This window comes from Lutjanus erythropterus, chromosome 19 (assembly GCF_056507025.1).
Source record: "Lutjanus erythropterus isolate fLutEry1 chromosome 19, fLutEry1.hap2, whole genome shotgun sequence".
Taxonomy (NCBI): Eukaryota; Metazoa; Chordata; class Actinopteri; order Lutjaniformes; family Lutjanidae; genus Lutjanus; species Lutjanus erythropterus.
Window position 1 is genome coordinate 24,013,858 of NC_139335.1, and position 19,865 is coordinate 24,033,722.

The window sequence follows — 19,865 nt, forward strand, 5'->3', positions numbered from 1 at the left end:
AGGAAAGACTGTCAAACAGACTTAAGGAGGAGTTAGAGATACAGCCAGAAAACAAACAGTGAGGAGATGCAAGAAATGGTTAGGACAGACAGGATATTCAACGAGAATCAAGCAAACAGAACAGTAAATACGAGTGTTAGAGTTAGAAGGGCTTGCAAGTAGAAGAGCATTAGTGGACAGACCCTGCTAATTGGTTAACCTAAGTTAGTAGTAACTATTGGTTATGCAGGTTTTAATATACAAGTCATAAGTTAAATGAAATTATAAGTACTTTATACTGAGCTGAATTTGGTTCATATTCCCAGTTATGGTTTTTCTTTTTAAGCACAACAGTATGACTGCACAATCACAAATCGTTTGTTTTTTTGTTTTTTGTGGTTAAAAATAATTTTATTTTACTTAATAATTTCTTCTAGTTGTTTTATAAACTGCTCCTTCATATACAGTTGAAATAAAAACACAATTCTGCATTTGATGAAAGCACAGACAGAACCAGAGTTTGTGTCCAATGCACGGCTAATTATAAAATGTATAGAAACTGCCGTTACATATGTGAGTAGTGGAGATAAAAAAAGGAAATTTTCAGAAATATTGCACTTTCTTGCAGTACTTGAACACTGAAATAGCCCCCCTATGAGATGACAATACCATCAGTGGCCCCAAGTCAAGAGTTTGAGTTTGAGATCCCTGATTTAGAGTGACATGAATTTGTTCATATTTCAAGAACCTCAGTAAATTCAAAACTGTTTTTTAAATCATTTAATTTTTAAAGCATTTTTTTAAATCACACAATTTCAATGAAAAGGCCACAAATTATCAATCATGTTTAGGGTGCCATTTAGAGCAGCAGCCACACTGAATTTATTCCAGTCATTTGCAAACTGGAAACAAATTACTTTTTTCTGACTAGATATATTCATTCCAAACTATGCGGGATAAGAGGTATAAGTAGAAATGAATCAGAAACTACGAGCAAGAAAACACATTTTAACATTTATTGGCATTTAAACATAACTGCATATTTGTTCCCTTGCTTATCCAAAAATGTGATTATTTGCAGTCAGTGTCATAGTGTAGGCTCAGGTCCCTGTATGAGTTTGAGGATACGGATGGATTCGGTTTAATGTAATCTACTGTTTGCCTGTACCTTTTCTTTCTTGTCATAACCTACCTGTGAGTGGGGCTTGTGGATGTGGCTCCTGGCTGGGCAGGAGGGCGTCCCCGGGTTGAGTGGAGAACAGGTGACCTCTGGTTCCCAGCTCGACAAAGGGGAGGTCAAAGGTCAAAGCTCAGAGGGCACAGCCTCAAGGGTCTGAGGTGAAGAGGCAGGGCTTGTCAGAGCGGGCAGCAGGCTGATCAGGCCCCCTTGGCATTGCTGAGGACTGTATGTGTGAGCTTTTGTGTGTATATGTATGTATGTATGTATGTGGGTGTGTAGGTGTATGTGTGGGGAGGGGGAAGGGGGGGTGTGGTTTAGTTTTAGGACTCTGCCTTGACTTGGTACACTCTGGCACTGCAGAGAAAGACAGAAAGAGACAAAAGAGGGGAGAAAGGTTGTTAATTATTGATAACATTGACATTGCATATCTATTATCAAAAAGACAAGAGCCATAATCATCACTAAGAGGTCTGGAGTGAGATTCTGTCTAGCAGGGATGCATGATAACTGATAATTACCTGCTATACCAATAAGATTACTGATAGGTTAACATTCTGTAACTTAAAAATAAGTTCATATGACCTTAAGTTTATGTAGACCTGAGGGTAAGAAAGGCTCAGATGTAGTGAGCAAAGATGGATTATTTAGTATTCAAACCAAATCTAGGTGACATCAGTATTACGACAAAAACAAAGAACAATTCTGACTCCTCTTTCATTTATTTTTTCTCAAAAAGTAGTGCTACAAAAACTAGTCCTACAAGTACTAGTGACTAAAATGACCACAGTTACTGGTATAATCACAGTAATGTGTTAAAATGGTCAATAAGTACTGATAAACATACTGAAATAATTTCCCCAAATGTATAATTAAAACCTCTCAATGACTTGAAATGACATCATGTCCTTTGTGATGTCAGTATTTTCATTGATACAAAACAAACCCAGATTGTATGCTGTGCCTGCGTCAGGAGACTGTCGCTAACTTTGGTTGATGGCTGACAATCATAACTGCAATAATCAAACACGCTTTTAATGATAATTAATATTTGAACAGCAATACTAATCTTTTGTAATATAATCACAGTCAATCATGGAACTGGTAATGGTTTTATCCCTAGATCTGATGGGGATTTACTTTCCCTTGATGCACAGTTACATTTTAGAAGAGGTGCAGTTCTGCCCCGCTGGAAGCTACAGTTCAGCTATAGATGCCAATTCAATGATGTTATGAAAATTAATTGGGAGCCTTTTTGACTCAATGAACGAGGTTTTATCCATTCCCTCTGTTCTCTTTCTATGGTTTAAGAAGACTTATTATTCACATTTCTCCTTGTGCCTGCCTCTGGCACACTGGAGTGTGAGACAAGTACATGAGTTGACTACTAGAAAAGTAGCATGAAGGAGAAGTGAGAGGGAGACTGACCACCCTGCACACCTTCTCTTCTTGAGGGGGGATGAATGTGTAAGGGTTAGACTAGATTAGGGTTATACAACAAGCTTAAAGCTGGCAGCATTGCCCTAGGACACCATGGCAAGCAAAACCTCTTATCCTACAGCAGAGAAAAAGAAGAAACAAAGACAGCAAGAGACAGTGCGAGTCATAAAACAATAAGAGGGCAAAGGCACGAATCGACAGAGAGGAGGACACAGACATCCTTCAGTAAAAGTGGACCAGTGTATTTGACAGCAAGAAGAAAAGTGTGTGTGCGTGTCTCCTGACCTTTCTTAGTGCAGGTTAACAAGTGTGGTCACTCTCTCTGCCTGCTGCAGCAGTACACAGGTCTATTTTTAAACCTTCAGTTCAAATAGCAACCACTATGTTCACTAGCCAATATGATAAGAGAGCAAACAAATCCATGTGTGGACAATGAGCAAGAGTGCAGATGCAATGAAGGATGTATGTGTTGCAAGTTTGGAGCATGTGTTGCAAGTTTTTTATTCAAAATGCAGTGGCATGTTTATAGTAGTAAGAATGACCTTATTAAAACAAGACAAATTAATCCAACTACTGCAAATCATATCAGTTTCTTTCAGGCACACAAAACAGAAACCCATGCTATAAAAGCCTACATACTGACCAGATGCACTTAACTGAGGCCAAACTTCACCATTGCTAACTCACAACTCACTAGCTAAACCTGGGCGCATTGCCAGCATCTAAACATAAAGCCTGCCAGAAGCTGCTTAGACTTCCTCTGGAACCAATCAAAAAACACAGACAGCACAATGATATCATCATTACAAATACTCTTATAAAAAAGTGATCCAAAAGTATCTTAAAGAAGACACATAATCCAAAAGAAGAAGCAGGGCATAGCGACAGACAGAGCGTTGACTGTGGGATTGACCTGCTCCCTCTGGCAGCTGTGGCACTCAAAGGGCAAGCCCCTTCCAGCAAACGGAGTTGTTTACTTCCATGGATCTTGACTCAACCTTTCTACATGGAAACACCTCTGTCAACCCCAAAGCATCTAATTCAAGGCGGCCACGCAGGGAAAAACACTTATCCTTATAAGGCAGTACAAATCAAAGTAATGTAGAAAGATGTTTGACACGTCACTGCCAACCAATAATGGCTCAAGTAAACACTTTTAGGGAAAGTAATGATTTTTCTGACAAGTCTTATAAAATTAAATAATTTTCCATAAATTAAACTCCCAATCTACACTGGCTGTACGTAATATTGGGTACATGTGTCTACAAGAGCTGACATGATCAGTCCATAAATCAATTAGTTAATCAATAATAATCATACATTTTTGCTTGAAACATGACAACTTAATGATTAGTTCACATTTGCTGGATCTAGCTTCCCAAAGTAAGGGTTTGGTTCTTTTCTTTGTGTTATGTGATAGAAAGTCAATACCTTTGGGTTATGGATTTTTTGTCAGACAAAACAAGTAACCTTATGTATTAAATAACTAAAATGATTGTTGTATCTCAAGTGTCTACATATAACTTATATTTGTAAAGTAGCCCAATTTTCAAAAGTATCAGGGAAGGCCTATTTATTTTTTAGCTAGTGATCACAACAAACATCACTATTTCTAATGATCAAAAAACCAAAACATCACTTAGCAGTGGTGTGGATAAGGGTGTTCTTTGCCGCTGCTCAGTACATACAGTACAATTTGTTCCTCCTTCCCCCTGCTTCCATCTGAGAACAGCTTTCATGAGGGCCCCTGGAGTTGGCAGCAGCTCGACTGCTGCTATCATCTTACAGACAGACAGAGCAAGTTTTGGGGAAGGGGGGGGGGGGGGGGGGGGGGTATAGGGACAAGACACAAACACAGTGTGGCTGATGGGGAGAGAGACTGCGAAATGTGATGAACAGAATAGGAAAAAACAGATGATAGCAAGGTAAGGAGGAGGGAAGAGAGAAGTGGAATGTGAAAAAGGAGGGACAAAGCAGCAGAGGAGCCTGTCATTGAAGCTGATGTGAGAGGAATGCAGCTGCAGCTTCTAACATGTATAAAAAGCAAAGAGGTCAACTTCCTGAAGTCAGCAGCACATGAACCCAGTACAATGTGTACTTTAACAGACAGATCAAAAAACTACAGAGTATGAAAGAGGCAAAGGGGCCAACATTCTCAAATCTAGAGGAGAGGAGAGGATAAACAGAATTAACCATGTGTTTTGGCATTGTTTTTCTACCTTTCCTGTTACATAAACTAACCTGGAGAGTAGGAGTATAACAGAGGTGGATCTAAACCAAGGTACCGAATCTGAATAGACATGAAAGTCTGTTTTTGTGTGTGGCCATACAAGACAGATCCTGTAATAAATACAGGTATATCTGTATGGATATTTGAAGGTATTTGTCCTGAATACTTGGAGAACTTTCTATACTACTAAATAGCAGGTGGATTGATATAAATTCAAAAGGCAACAAAGATACAATCAAAACATCAACAATAGCATGGACTGAAAATGAGACATTGTTTGTTTTAGGTTCAGAGGTAGCTTCGTTGGCCTGATATTGTTCTAGGTAATTTGTTATAAGTTTAAAAAGTGATGAACAACTACTGGAGGCACTGTGCATTCACACAACAAATGTTAGCAAATGGACAAATAATGGATTTTACAAGCTTTGCACTGTTTGACTTGACTGTCTAAAACACTACATGCCATGACTGTCAACTGAACATTGCTTTTAGCTGAACACACTTTTCACGTGTCCTGCTGTTGCTATGCAACTGCAAAATCTATTTGAAGCTTGGTGCTTTGTTGCCAAAAGCTGACATATTCTTTAACATCATTTGCATGCCAGTGAAACACATCAGGCCCTCAGCAACAAGCCTCAATGTTGAATATGAAAAAAAAAATGGTTGCACTAAGAGTGGGTGGTGTAATGGGTATAAAAAGCACACAGGTACAGATATGCAACATTATTTGGATTATAGAAGTTAGTCCTGGTATAAAATGGATTTCCTGTCACATCAAGCTCAAGCACTAGTGCACTCACTGCACTTTATGTTAAATAAAATGCACACATGGATTGTATTAAAAAGCGGGTGAAGAAATAAGAGACAGAATGTACAGCACATCTGGCATTAAATTACGTCGGAGCAAAAACTCCACATACATGGACATGTTTCTCCATCCTCTGAAGCACTGTGTTCGTAAATCTGCTCCAGCTCAGACACAAGCACAAAGTCAAACATTCCTCATACTCACCGACAAGTTTCCCCAAGAGGAATTTACAAAGTACTGCTTAATTTTGAGGACATGCAGTGTTTCCTCTTGAAACTGTATACACTATGCATACAGTGCATCATTATAGATTAAAAAAAGATTGTTTATGTATAATCTTTAAATGTTGCTCAATTCATTCCTTGTTGAGTCAAACCCATCCCAAATCTATTCTCTGGAGCTGAACTAACCAGAAAAGGAGCCTCCTGTTAGGGAAGACCCTGTTGTCATGGTTACATTCCTAAACACTCCCAATTGCTCTGGGCTTGTCCGAGCAAGGTGACATCAGCACAAGAAGCACATGCCAGTGTCTCTCTCTCTCTCTCAAACATGCAAAACCGCTTATGAACCAATAGAAAGGTTGCCTGCATCTTTCCTGATCAACATTAAGGATTAAGAAGTTTGAGAAATTGATGCAACATTTATTGGAACGCATGTTAAACTGCATTGTACGTATCTGCCTCACTTTCAAAACAGTGTGCAGTACATGAGATTGCATGTGCAGCGTGTGTGTGGAAGCAGATAAGAGCACTTGTCACATGGTCCACCGCCATTATGCCAACTTTGGGAGTGGTCTGGAGGGGCACACGCACATACAAACTGATCTCAAAGTGCAACGTAAACAAAAGCACAAGCTTCAGTTTTTGCTTGAGACTCACAAGCTGGTTTGTACATTATTCAGTCACACTTTTGACTTTAGAGTCACCTGTCCACCCACACCCACAATGGTAGTGGTTGTCACCAGGTATACTTGGGCATTTTTATGTACTCTACAAATTAGTGTTGGGCTGATGGGCGATGGCATCAACCACTGAACCCCCTAAAATTGTGATTTAAAAACCCTCTCTATCTGAGGCAGTGTGTCTCCTCAGAATTGCCATGGAGTTGTTGCCCAAGTTCAGTTTTTGACATGTCAGAGAGAAAATAAAAAGAAGCTGTTGCTGCTGCTGACTGTACTGCATCTTGAGTTTGTGTTTTTTATTTTCTTTTTAAATTAAACTAAGTTATGGATACTTGGTATTAAGGTGAAGACCCTTTCAGACCTGGGTCTGTACCATCTGGAGGATAAGATTTGTAGGCCAGGGCATGTCTGCAGCACTAAAGTACTTGATGCTGTTTTGCCACACGTTTCCTTTTTCGATAAAATAATTTATAATAACTTTGATAATGATTTAATTGTGTCACCTGGGAGAGTTATGAGGGTCCAGTATGAGCACGCTTTGTTGTTTTACATGGTGGCAATTTCTATCACATATGGGGAGATGCATGTCTCTACGCTAAACAGCGGCACTGATGGTTGTGAAACTGTTCTAAGCTTACAGAACTTCTGTAGGCTGCTACTTTGGCACATAACAAGCCAGTGTTAATTCATTATCTGTTTTTCTGGAAATGGCTTCATTATTGGACATTTCATCAGCCAGTTTCAATCCTGCTGATGATCATGTTACATCTATTTGCATTTTTTTACTGACTGATACAAAATTAAGAATGGAAGTACTAATTATTTTCATCTCAACTGATCTGCCAGTTATTTCCTTGATTAATTAATTAATTGTTTGGCCTATACAATTTCAGAAAATACAGAAAAATGCCCCCCTCAGACACTTTTGGCATTTTTGACAGAAAACTATCAAAATTAATCAATTATCACAACTGGTGCCAATTTATTAGTGGTGCTGCAACTACTAGTATGCACGATGAAAAACAGATTGAACAAATATGTGTCATATTCATTTTGACTGAGTACCAAAGATAATGAAACTGATGCATGCTACACAGCTGCTGACATGTCAGGGCAATTCAGCATATAGAAATTAGCTATAATAAGACGCCTGAGCGTAGATTCTTCCAGGGGAACAATGATTACACTCTTGTTATTGTGTAACTATTATCGGGGGGGGGCAAAGCTTCCATGACGATGAATGACTGCACCAGCTCACAGTGGTGCTACAGAGACTCCTGTACTGGGATAGTTCACCTTATCTAACAATATAGGGAGAGGGTGAGACCAGGGAGACAGCCGACAGCAGTGGAGAGGAGTGAAAATAAATGCAAGAGACACAGAGGGCAACTGAAACAAAGACACACTCAAGGTCAGAGGCAGACACTATCAGACTTCCTGCCTATGCTAGCCATGACAGTAGTTTCAGGTGTAACAGTAGTAGGCTCGTACAAGCAGGACTCAATGGAAACTGTAACAGCAATTCAAATGGAAAACGCTACTACGTCACATGGCAAAGTACACCAGCGCTGCACTGCACACTGCACTAGTGGGACAGACAAACACAGATAGAACACAGACCATGCAAGGAAGAAAAAAAACGTTGGAAAAATAAACATTTCAATATTTTGCAACTCATGAAGGCTGCATAGCTGAAATGGACAAATAGTTTAAAATTAGACAATAGGAGTTGATGTGAGCCAAGCAGTTTGTGGATTTTCTTAAGTCTTCTGGCAGTTGACCGTGTTTTGCTATTTTATACTGTGCCAATTTCTGGCATGTATTGCCAAAATCTTGTCTCAACACAAAACTGCAGCACAAATGGCTGTCAAACTATTTTAAGCGTATAGCTAAGCCTGCATGATATGGTATAAAACACTACTATTTTTATCACCCTATATCAAAATATTGCAGGTTCTGCAATTTGGATATTGCACTTGGGCATACTGAAATTTTAACAATATTTCGATTAATTGTGCAGCCCTATTGTGATCCATCTTTTACTACCTAGACAACAATTGTTGGTTGTTATGCAATGTATTTACTGCTGAAAATACAAAATGCACGTATTTTTAGTGGTACATTTTTCATTAATAATTGCAATTGCAAATCAATATAAACAGTTTGATGTATCATGAGCAATAGCATCACCTTTCACCAACTTTTAGTTATTAATTAAATCAAATCAAATTAATGACTCCAATTAAATTAACAGTAAAACAAACAAAAAGAAACACCAACAACAAAACAAAGACAAAAAACAAACAAACACAACTGACCCACAGCTCCTGGCAACACAGAAGCCATGACATCTTCTCTCACCTTTTGACCAGACCTGTATCTTCTTATCCTCCTTCCTCGTCACACTCTCCGTCTCTCTCTCTCTTCCATCCACTGTTCTTCCCTCTATGGGTATGTTCCCTGTGGAAACCAAGGAGGAAATACCATTATTTCCCATTATAACTAGTGTTGCATTTCGTGTTTTATGTGGCACAGTAACAACAGTGTACATTGCTTATGCAGCTTTACAAACATGTATGAACTAGTGCTTGGGCTAAACTGACTGCGGTGTGTCAGTAACTTTTGGGTTACAAGTTGATGTGCTGAGATAAGCAAAATGCTATCCAAACAGGGCACAAAACTACCACCATCCTAATGCTGGTAAAATATGCAAGTGGCTGGTAGATATGCTTCACTCACTGACCAAAAAATGTTAACCTTTTGAGTGGTTGTAAAAAAAATGGTAAACAGAACATTCAATAGCCATATGGCCAGTTGCCAAAACGCAGATGAGGATAGCAGATGAGAATTTCCAGCAAACAATGATATCATTCATGTTGTACACAAATCCATAACATAAGTAAAGTCATGTTATTTCTCAAGAAAACATGATTTACTTATAAGGACAAAGTAAAGCTATTATGTTTTTTTTAGAACTTATTTTCATGTATGAGATTTATATTTAAGATGAGCATAGAAAATCCATAAATGTAAACCCTGTGTGTGAACATATGAGATAGCGGCCATCTCACTTGATTTTATCACAGAAATGAGTGCTGCTGTATCAAAAGGCCACTGACAGCCAACGGAAAATTGAATTATTGTCCAGCCACCGTCTGCACATGTAGTGGCCATTGTCATGACAATAAAAATTTAAGACAACAGCTCTACTAATCAAATATTTAAGTAGTTCATTAAGTAAAACTGCCAGATTACAAAATGTCAAGATTTTCAGATTTTATAATCACTGTCAAATAAAAGTCTTTGGGATTTGTACTGCTGGTCAAATAAAATAATCAACTTCAGTGTGGGCTTTGGAAAATTTTCAGGATTTTCTGTGGTCTAATTAATTAAGTTGAAAAACATAATAAAATAATCATTAGTTGCAGCACTTGTAATAACTTTTTTATGGTGCTGTGCTTTGGCCACACTTTGAGTTTGTTAAGGGGTAGAGCAGTTTCGCATTACTTATTGGTGGTACTGACAGTAATACTAGTAGTATTGCACTAGTCGCCTGGCAACAGAATGAAACAAAATGAAAACATCTGGCTGCAAAATATAAAAACTAGTGTATTGTCACATTTGTAATTAAAAAAATTCATTACAGTCTTGGCTGATTAGAATATTAGTCTTTTGGGCTCCCAAAAAGAAGTAAGCTCTTCCTATTAGTATCCTATTGGTTTGTAATCGGTCCGTGGCTTCTCCCTCAGTGAGTGTTAAGTTCAGCTGCTCTGGGCCCGGTGGGTGTGCCATTTAGCCTGCAGGAGAAAGCTGCAGGCTGCAGTCTAATCCGATAATGGGATTACAGCACAGCACTTACCTTAGCTATAAACAGACAGACGTACAGAGATGCTGAAACAACTCAGACAGCATGGCTGCAACATTAAATGTGTTATCATATGGCACATTTAGTTTGATATTTGCAAATTGGCAAATAGAAATATTGAAATGTTGTTATTCTAACTGTCAACAGAAAAAAGTTGCTGTTATAAGAGTCAGCATTAAAATGCAATAAAATGTTTAGCATGCTGGAAAAATTTACTGCATTACAGAACGAAGATGCAAAAATCTTCAGTAACTAAGACTTTGACAGTTTCACAAAATAATTTAACACAAAATGTAAGGGGGGAAAAAAACATAACCTGGAACAGGCAGAGAATGCCTGAATACTGAATACCGTTATGCTAAATTTAATGGCTATTTTATCATTAAGCTAGACAGTTGAAAATCACTTAATTAACATTTACAATGATGCTGAGAAATATGCAGTGCCCCACTTAAAAAAAAACAAAAACAAAAACCTGCAGATATTACCAACAGTGCTGAGCTTCTATGAGCAGCAGTGATCAGAACTGATAATGTTCATAAGACATCTTTATAAGATGTGTCTGTGCTCAAGTCATGGATAGTAATCGCATCTGTGACGGCACATGCTGAAAGGTACATACAGGTTATGGAACAATGTATGCTTTTCTTAAATGGATATCCCTGCTTATTTCAGCAAGACAATGCCAAGAAATATTCTGCATGCGTTACGGTGTGGCTTCATAGTAACAGAGTGCGGGTACTGGACTAGCCTGCCTGCAGTACAGACCTGTCTCCCATCGACAGCAGTCTGACAAACAGGTGCAGGAACTTAACATTTCTGACTTTTGTGACAGCAGCGCATCCGAATAATCTAAGGAGGGCTTACATTTCCCTCAACTATTCTAGTCAACGTGGATAACTGACAGATGAAATCACCTGTTTGCCTTAATCTCGCTGTAAATACATACACAGTTTCATCCTTTTTCTGCTACCACCCTCAGACACCACGTTCTTCCCACTGTTCCCACACTCCCTCCCCCTCCTTCTTCCACTCCTTCCCAACCATCAAGTGCTTCAGCAGATGGTTCTAGGTTCAACAACAACAACAGAAGAGCATGGTGGGGGCCCTCCTGGAGTGCCCACATACACACCATGGACAGCATCTGTTTATGAATGGGCTGACAATCGCCCATCCCCCGACAGCTACAGCTGACAGAGGGAGGGGGGTGCACAGCGAGTGACCAAAAGCAAAAGAAGGGACAAAGAGAAACAAGGCAGTCACAACAAGGGGAGGGAGAGGGGCAACAAAGTTGCAATTGCTCTTATTTTTCATGATTTATTTTTCCTTTTCTAGCACCAGGTGGTATAGAAGTTTTTTGGGGAAAAAAAATAGAAGAGAAATTGAAATAAAGAAAAGGCTCCTACACCCCAAAATGAGAAGGTGTCACGTTCATTTTGCTGATTTCACCTCATCAAAAACCCAAAGACATATATTTTGTTTATATAAGTAGCAAATCCTTACATATGATTAACAAATGTCCAACAACTAATTTGCTGGAAAATATCTTCAGCAATTATTTGATCAATTTTCTGCTGGTCAATTGATTAATTAACACTAGTTCACAAACCAACTAATTCCCTTTTCTACACACATATGCTAGCTTGGCTTGACTCTGTTTGATTCAGCACATCAACCCAGCACATCAGGGATATGCATTTTCATTTAAACATGGCTACCTGCTTGAATGTGTGTCTTAACTAATATTCACTTGTTGAGTGGCTGTAAAACAGAAGGTAAACAAGAGAGAAACTAAACTTGAAATCACAGAGATTTAGTTAGAAGCAACAAAAGAAATGTGAGCTGAACACAGATACCTTGAAAAACCTCTTTCTCTCTGGTGTTTCTACACAGACATGCAGCACATGCTTGTTTGAAGGGAAGAAAGGGGGGTCATTGAGGGTTGGCTGCTATAGGCAAGAGATCACTGCAATCCACTTGGAGATTGGCTGGGCACCCACTAACTAAAGTAAATATCTTTGATTTTGGACTGACAAAACAACATATGTAAAGGGATCTAATTGGACTAGGATGAACAATTTTATAGAAGAATTCTTAGATGTAGTCTATTATTCAAACTGAACTTTGTGGTTCGTATTTAAGGTGAGGTATATGTCTGTGTGTGTCAGGGCAAGTGTCAGGGTTCAAGAGGGTGGAGTCACTGAGGAGAAATATTACATACACGGGTGTGCTGTCCCTGCTCAGCAGTGGCAGCTCACTCAAATAAGAAACAATTACCTGGGTATTATTTACTTCACTGATATTTACTACCTGAAAAATGTATTTCAGATATTACTTGTTGGCATATTCTGTATTTCATACTATGCCGTCATTCAAAACATGCAGTAACCTAATCATCAGGACTCCTTCCATCTAGGCCACTGAGAGATAAGTACACGTGCTTAACACGTTTTCTGTTATTGTTTTTTATTGGGTTTGTTAATGTACAACAACGATAAACCAGGCCAGCAATATAATTTTTTTTCTGTTTACCTGAATGACTAGGTACTTAAGAAAAATACTATCCATCCTCAGTAAGTTCAGCAAATACAAAACTGCAGTTATTATACACAGTTATGTTCTTTTAAATTGTGTTGCCTAGAAGAGATTCGTAGATGTCAGTGCATCTAACCAATGTGGAACAATACATCAATATGAATACATATCAACCACAAAGTAAAACTACTTTTATGATGTTGCCTTATCTTACAGCAACTTTCATTTGCTGCCACATTCACTGTAACATGCAAATCACCGGACTGATGAAAGGGAATCACTTTCCAAAAATATCTCATCTCTAAATATGGTCTTTGTTGTGTTAAAGAGGATAAAATAACAATGTGGACAGCTGATTCCACTATTAAGCACATACTTCTTGGTTTTTCCATCTTGAGACAGAGGGAGGGCTGAGAGGGATAAAGAGTAACCGACTGATGAAAGATGACCAAAATAGTTTTAAAAGGTCACTAGCGATGCCATGTACAGCATAATACATTAGAGCCCAATAAGTACAGTTGACACACACTTTCTTGGCTACACAGAGGTGCAGATAACAGTTTTTTGACACTTTAGTTTGTCTGTAAACAAAGTACATTTTTCTGAACCCCGTCTCCCTCATTCTCTATTAGCTCTAGGGTATCTGCTACATTCAGTCAAGTTTAAAGCTACTTCTGCTCTCCCCTTCTGAGATTCCCCGTGTAGCACAGATTTTGCTGCCACCCACTTGCCTCTTCTGTGAACCCGTTCCTGCCTGCTGTCAAATAAAGCTGAAAGACTTAAAAATAATCAAACTATATTTGGGTTTCTGAGGAGGAGAGATCAGAAATCTGAGGCTTTAGACGACTGCATCCTAAGACCCCGTAGGAGTGTTTCTCACTCCCAGAAGTGAGTCATGCACTGAAGCCAGCAAAGACTTTTAAATTTATAGGAGACTGAGTATCGATTACATTTGTAGCATTGTGGAAGTAGCCGTTTTCACACAAACACCCCAGACATACACCCAAACATAAACTGGTAGACATGAATATCTACAAACATACACTCACAAGAGTTCGTCTGTCCCTGAAGAACAAAAGCCAGAGGGTAGCCGCGTGGCTAATTTGCATGTATAACACCACATCATTTGCATCAATTTGCATTAGCATGTTTTCACAGAGGCTGAACACTGGAGGCTCCATCCAGGGAAGCCATCACTCAATTAGTGAATGACAACAAGCATGTCCTCATCACACATAGCTCAACACCAAAGGCTTTGTAATTGCAAGACATGACATTTTCTGCCTGCATTACACCTGTCGTTTTAACAGTGCAGTCAAAATCAGGCCGGTTCATTTCAGGTCATGGTAACTCAACAAAGGCAATGTAATGTTTCTGGCTGAAAAAAGCTATTAAATGTCACTGCTGGCGGAGGAGGGTGCAGCAAGATGTCAATCAAAGTGTTTCTTTTTTTATTTGCGGGTTTCTAAGATACAGATTGAAGAATCTGATAATACTGCTAGACTTAAATATTTAATACTCTAAAGCTTAAACATTTTGTTTCAGCTCAAAACCGTTATACCTGAGATAAATCAGTATGGTTATGGCCTGTTTCCAACAGCTCGCAATGTCAGCTACGCTAATTTGAACTAAACTGCAAAGCCAAAGACACCATCACCCATCCACACAGCTTAACAACATGCTCACCTAAAATTGCCTTTGTGTGGACTGCATCCTGTCTGAGCTTGCACAGGTCTGCAGCACCAAATACTCAATTTCTGCTTCAGTCTCATGACCATTTGCAGGTGTGGCTTTACTGCTCAGAGGGGCAATGGTCAACTACCAGATCCCCAACCAATATAGCAATGTTGCAACACCTTAGGAATTTATAGCGCTGCCGTATTAAATTCCAAATACGACAATCTCAAGATGGCCATTTCAGCATGGAGTCAACGCTACAGCTTCAACACATCATTAACCCCTTGTGATATTTTCAGACAAGAATGAATACGTGTTTAGAATACAATTCGGGGAATTGAGTCAGACAACCAGAACTGAAAGTGAAGCTAAACAGCACATTAGGAAATAATACTAGCCACAAGTAATTACACATGACTTTTTCATTGTATTATGATTAAGAATGCAACAGACCCATAAGCAATAGACAGCATCTGTGGGTATCTCTGAGCAAGCCTGACAGTGAGCCTGTGACTCACAGTTGAGTTTTGCTTACGTATAACTGAAGGGCTTTAGAGTAGGAGTTCTGAACACTTACTTAGTTTTTGCACGTAAGGATGAAATCCTCACTGGTGCCACAAATGCTGCAAGTGTATTAAATTTATGATACTATAGTTTGCCCTTTATAGAAATATCCATTAAGTGCCATTTGTAAACTTTAGGACATAAAGGCAAAACTATTTTCCAAAAGCTATCAACTTTAAACAGAAATTACTTCAAGCAAAACTGTACTGTTAGCAGCGTGTTATTTATGTAACAGTAACTGACAGTTGTTCTGCCTAAATTTAGGTAATAAGAAATTACCTCTATTTGAAAAGACACATATGCCAGAATTAAGCTGTGTTAAAGTAGGCATTGAATGTGTACATTTTCCCCCAGACAGATTAAACATGATTCTCATGAAACTAATCATTTAAGATTTAGTGTGGAAAACTCAAAAGCAATGGAACTGCTAAAGTGACAGACGGAAAAAAAATCATGTTGCTATACATACAAGTGTAATAGTATAGTTTCCACTTTACGTTACTTCAGCAGCAGTCACTCCCACACACACACACACAGACAGCTGGAAAATAGGTCCCAGGGCTGGGAAAATGTAAAACATCACCAACTAGCTTTAACAACCAAAACAAACCAGAATAATAGAATACTTTACACAGCCATCAGATAAATACATTTTAAACCAGCAAACGCAACAAATACATTATAGAAGATAAATTTCAGAATCTGGACTACATCAGCTTTAAAAACACAGCAGTTGAGATGTTGTACATGTCTTGCTTGAACAACATCCCTTGAAAACAACAGACACCTTTGGAAATGAGAAGGTGGTGAGATGATGCACTCTATATATTTACACACAATCACACACACACAAAAAAAAAACAATTCTGGAAATTGAGCATGATAACAAGATTCACAGAAAGGCTCTAAAAACAGAAAACAGAGCAGTCCTTAGAGTGGGTTGATGGGTGAGTTGTGGTCCATGGCTCTATTGTGTGCCTGCATGTAGACCAACTGTATGGACACAATGAGCTGCACAAACACCTCTCCACACACAAAACATCAGGACTCTGGCTTCTCATTTAGCGATTTTAAAACAGCAAAGCTTACTCAGCACAATGCGGCCTAGACCAACCCAGACCCTCCAATTCAATTCAAACGGAACTGCATGTGCTTGCATAAGCAGCAGCTGCCCATCCCCTGTCCCCCTGACCCACACATACACACACCCCTTTAGTAGCCCACTAGACACAGACACACACAGGTAGTGCTATCGTCTAAAGAAAAATTATTGGAAAGGTGTTGTAAATTGGTACACTTATTCTTAAAATGCAGGTGCTCATATACTCGTGGTGGCACAATCACCTGTTAAGATGCTTCAGCTTCTTTGGTGGCAACAGCTTCCAATTCCAAATCTCTGAAAAACAAAGACGAGATAAGAAGGTTAATCTCTCAGAAATCATTTACCTAACCAAACCTCACTTATAAACAAAAGATCCCTTGCCTGCGGGTGTTACACACTTTTACTGGTTGGCTGTGATTAAACAACACCTTGTAAAAGCTACATGTTAGAGGATTATAGACAGGTGCTAAACCTGAAATGGAAAACATAACTCCATATGAATTAATGATTGATGGTGCACAAGTTAAAAGACACACACACATTATCTATGCAAGGACAATCACACACACACAAACATGTGAGACAACTCAGTAATTGCTGCATGAAAAGTATGTCAATTAGTCAATGTGGAAATGCAGGTTGAACTGCATAACAGGATAATGCATGACCAGGACCTCTTAAAGCTGAGGCCCTACAAGGTGAACAGAGAATGTGTGTGTGTCTGAGAATGACAGATAAAGAGTGAGAGTGTGCGTGTAGGTCAGAGTTACAGCTCGGGTCCTGATCGGCCATTATCTCAGCTGTTGCCTGACTTACAGCTTAACCAACATGGCTTCTCTCGAGCCTGGTATTTTTCCAGCCCGAGCCAAGACCAACAATGGCCTTAGCAGGGCATCTAATTACAGTCGATGCAATTAAATTATGTGCCTTAGTTGTATCTGCAGCGTCGTCAGGTCAGTGTAAAAAGTTAGGTGGATACGACTGCAAAACCAGCATAGCGGAGGTCTAGTAAGGTCGTGTCTACAAGGGATCCCCAGACCCGCGAAAGAGCTCGCGAGAGTGATAATTTTAACATAAACCATTATCTTTCCTTAACACCAGCTAAAAGTTTTATGTTCTTAAACCTAGCAAGAACCCAACTGCAGAATTTTCACATTATAAAACATAATTATTTTGTACAATGCCCACAACTGAAAAAACAACACATACAAATCTCGCGAAAGTTTCACATATCAAGGGTTCCCATCTTGAAACCAGTGATAAGCTAACCAGCTGCTGTGTCTTGCTGCCGACAGAGGGGGTTAAACGCTCTCCTCGAAATACAACTCTGCAGGTTCACAATTTCATCACCAAAATTATATAGATATTACGTTTCACCACCAAATTTGATCAATTTATCAACATCACAAAAAACTGTCCCATCTGCCAGTCACAAAAAAGCCGTGCATTCAGTCGCAGTCACTGCCGAGCAACCTACGTCGTCAAATTAGCATGTCTGCTAATGCTAGCTACATGCTAACGCTACGAAGAGGCTAGTTAACTTGCCCGGTCTTATTTCAGATGTAGTGCTTGTGGTACTTCAGTAAACTCAGTGGTCAATGTAATCCACAAACAATACCGTGTCAGATAAACAAACCCCTAGAAGCTTTAATACCGAACCAAATACAAAATACTGCCTTTTGGCAGATATGTACGCACAGCTGGCAAGCTAAGGTTAACCAATGCTCGTACTGGTTAGCGTTAGCACAAGGTTAACCTGCCAACAAATACAAAGGTTTGCCTGTTATACGCGTCTTGACGTGTTCAGTCATCTGCAGGCAAACACAGTCACTCGGATAAACAACTGATGCCATTTACGTTTGCAAACTGCAATGCAACCGAGCCGCCTTGACAAGTGCTAGCGGAACAGGATAGGGTGCTAGCTAGCTAGCTTAGCTCAGTCACGGCTAACTAAACAACAGCGGCTGCTCAACTTATCTACACCAGTCCCCGGTCTGCCTTCTCTGGGCTCTCTATATACAGTCACTCGACAAAAAGAAATCTTCATCTTGTAAGAAAACACCGTAAAACCAGCCTTACCTCATTGAAATATAAAGTGCAACAGAGTGGAAAGGAAAGCCGGCTGTAAGGCTAAAAGAATTTTAACGCGTTTGCAGCATCTACGAGGGGAGGCATCCGTCCTGCATGATCGCCATTTTCTTAACTCGCTGCTGGCTAACCTTCTTTCGCTTGAGCGCTGTTTCCCCTCCTCTCTCTCTCTCCGCATTGACTTCAGCTATGACTGGTGTGTATGTGTGTGTGTGTGTGTGTTTCTGGAGGGGGTAGACAGCGCAGGAAACACATTCACCACTTCCTTTGACTGAGAGAACCAAACACCAGTCAAAGGTATTGAAATGATATCGAGAGAAGAGTAAAAGTATGTTGAAGGTAAGCAGCTCAGTCCCCTCAAATGAGTAAAGCCATGGTACTATGTGTATAAGACCTAAAAACAACAACAAAAAAATAAAAATAAAAAAAAGAATAAGAAATAAGAATTATTGTATTGATTTATTTTAGTTCTAATATCATTTGATGGACAATTTTAGAAATGGCAAAATGTTTTTAATTGAAATACCACAAAACCACAAAGTTCTCCTATTCTTAATATCCAGATGTTCTAGTTCACGGCTGTAGCCAGGATTTCGGAAATCATGAGGTCCCCCAATGCACCCCTCACCACCCTCATAATATTGTGATCTGAAACCAAAAATATCTCTTTTTATATTCTTTTTATACTTTACTTGTTAACTGTTCAGTCACACTTTATGTCCTTATGCCACGTCCTAATCGAGTGTCCAACCATATTTACAAGAGAGATGTAAGAAATGGGTGAGCGCTTCCTGTCTTCCTGCATTTGTACTTTTCAAACAGATAACACATTTTATATTATGATTTTAGATTTTAAGCAGGTCCTTAATTGCAATGGTCAAATACCTTGATAAGGCAGCTCCCTGACAATTTCCCTTCACCTAGAACTAGTCACCTTATTTAGGTTTTTGTAGTTAAATGAGGATAACTCCTTATTTTGACTTCATGAATCAACTGTTTTGCAGCCCTTGTACAGGCAGGACATTCCCATTGAAAACATTTCAGTCAAACTGATTTTGCTGCTGACACCCACTCATGTTGAATTCAGTTAGTTTAATGTGAAGGTCTCAGTGTGGTTGAGAAGTTTTCCCACATGGCTGAGAATACAGTTCAGGGTAGATTGCCTGAAATTGTTTTAATTGGCCTACAAGTAGTCAAATTAAACATATTGAGTCTAAAAATAAAGGAATGTGTGTGTAAAATATCCACTATATGTACGTTTTTAACTGTGAAGTTATAGCCTTTGTCTATGTGTCATTCAACACTGAACAATCATGGGAAGTTAAACTAAACTATAATTTTCACTTGGCATTTCCATCCACCATTGTTAAGGGATATATCTGACTCATTTTAACTTAATTGTTGTTATTTAGACAACAAAATGTGTGCCTTTTACAATTCAAAAGAAATTCACAAGTCATAATAACAGTAAAATAGGCCTACAGGAAATATTGGCATCG

At 39.1% G+C, this 19,865-nt stretch overlaps 1 protein-coding gene across 6 annotated transcripts in view; it reads right to left on the reverse strand.

Annotated features, from left to right (window-relative positions):
- LOC146309906 (trinucleotide repeat-containing gene 6A protein-like) overlaps window positions 1-18,569 on the reverse strand; it is a 44,439-nt gene extending 25,870 nt beyond the window's left edge. For 3 of the 6 annotated variants that reach the window (XM_084743480.1, XM_084743474.1, XM_084743477.1), the window contains exons 1-4: window positions 18,358-18,569; window positions 16,521-16,572; window positions 8,897-8,995; window positions 1,172-1,513 (exon numbers count right to left, since the gene is read on the reverse strand). The gene's annotated coding sequence lies outside the window, so the exon portion shown is untranslated. Of the gene's footprint in view, window positions 1-1,171; window positions 1,514-5,838; window positions 6,019-8,896; window positions 8,996-16,520; window positions 16,573-18,357 lie in introns of those variants that run through there. The other 3 variants (XM_084743478.1, XM_084743475.1, XM_084743476.1) reach the window with 3 other exon arrangements.
- Between the last annotated feature and the right edge of the window lie 1,296 nt (window positions 18,570-19,865).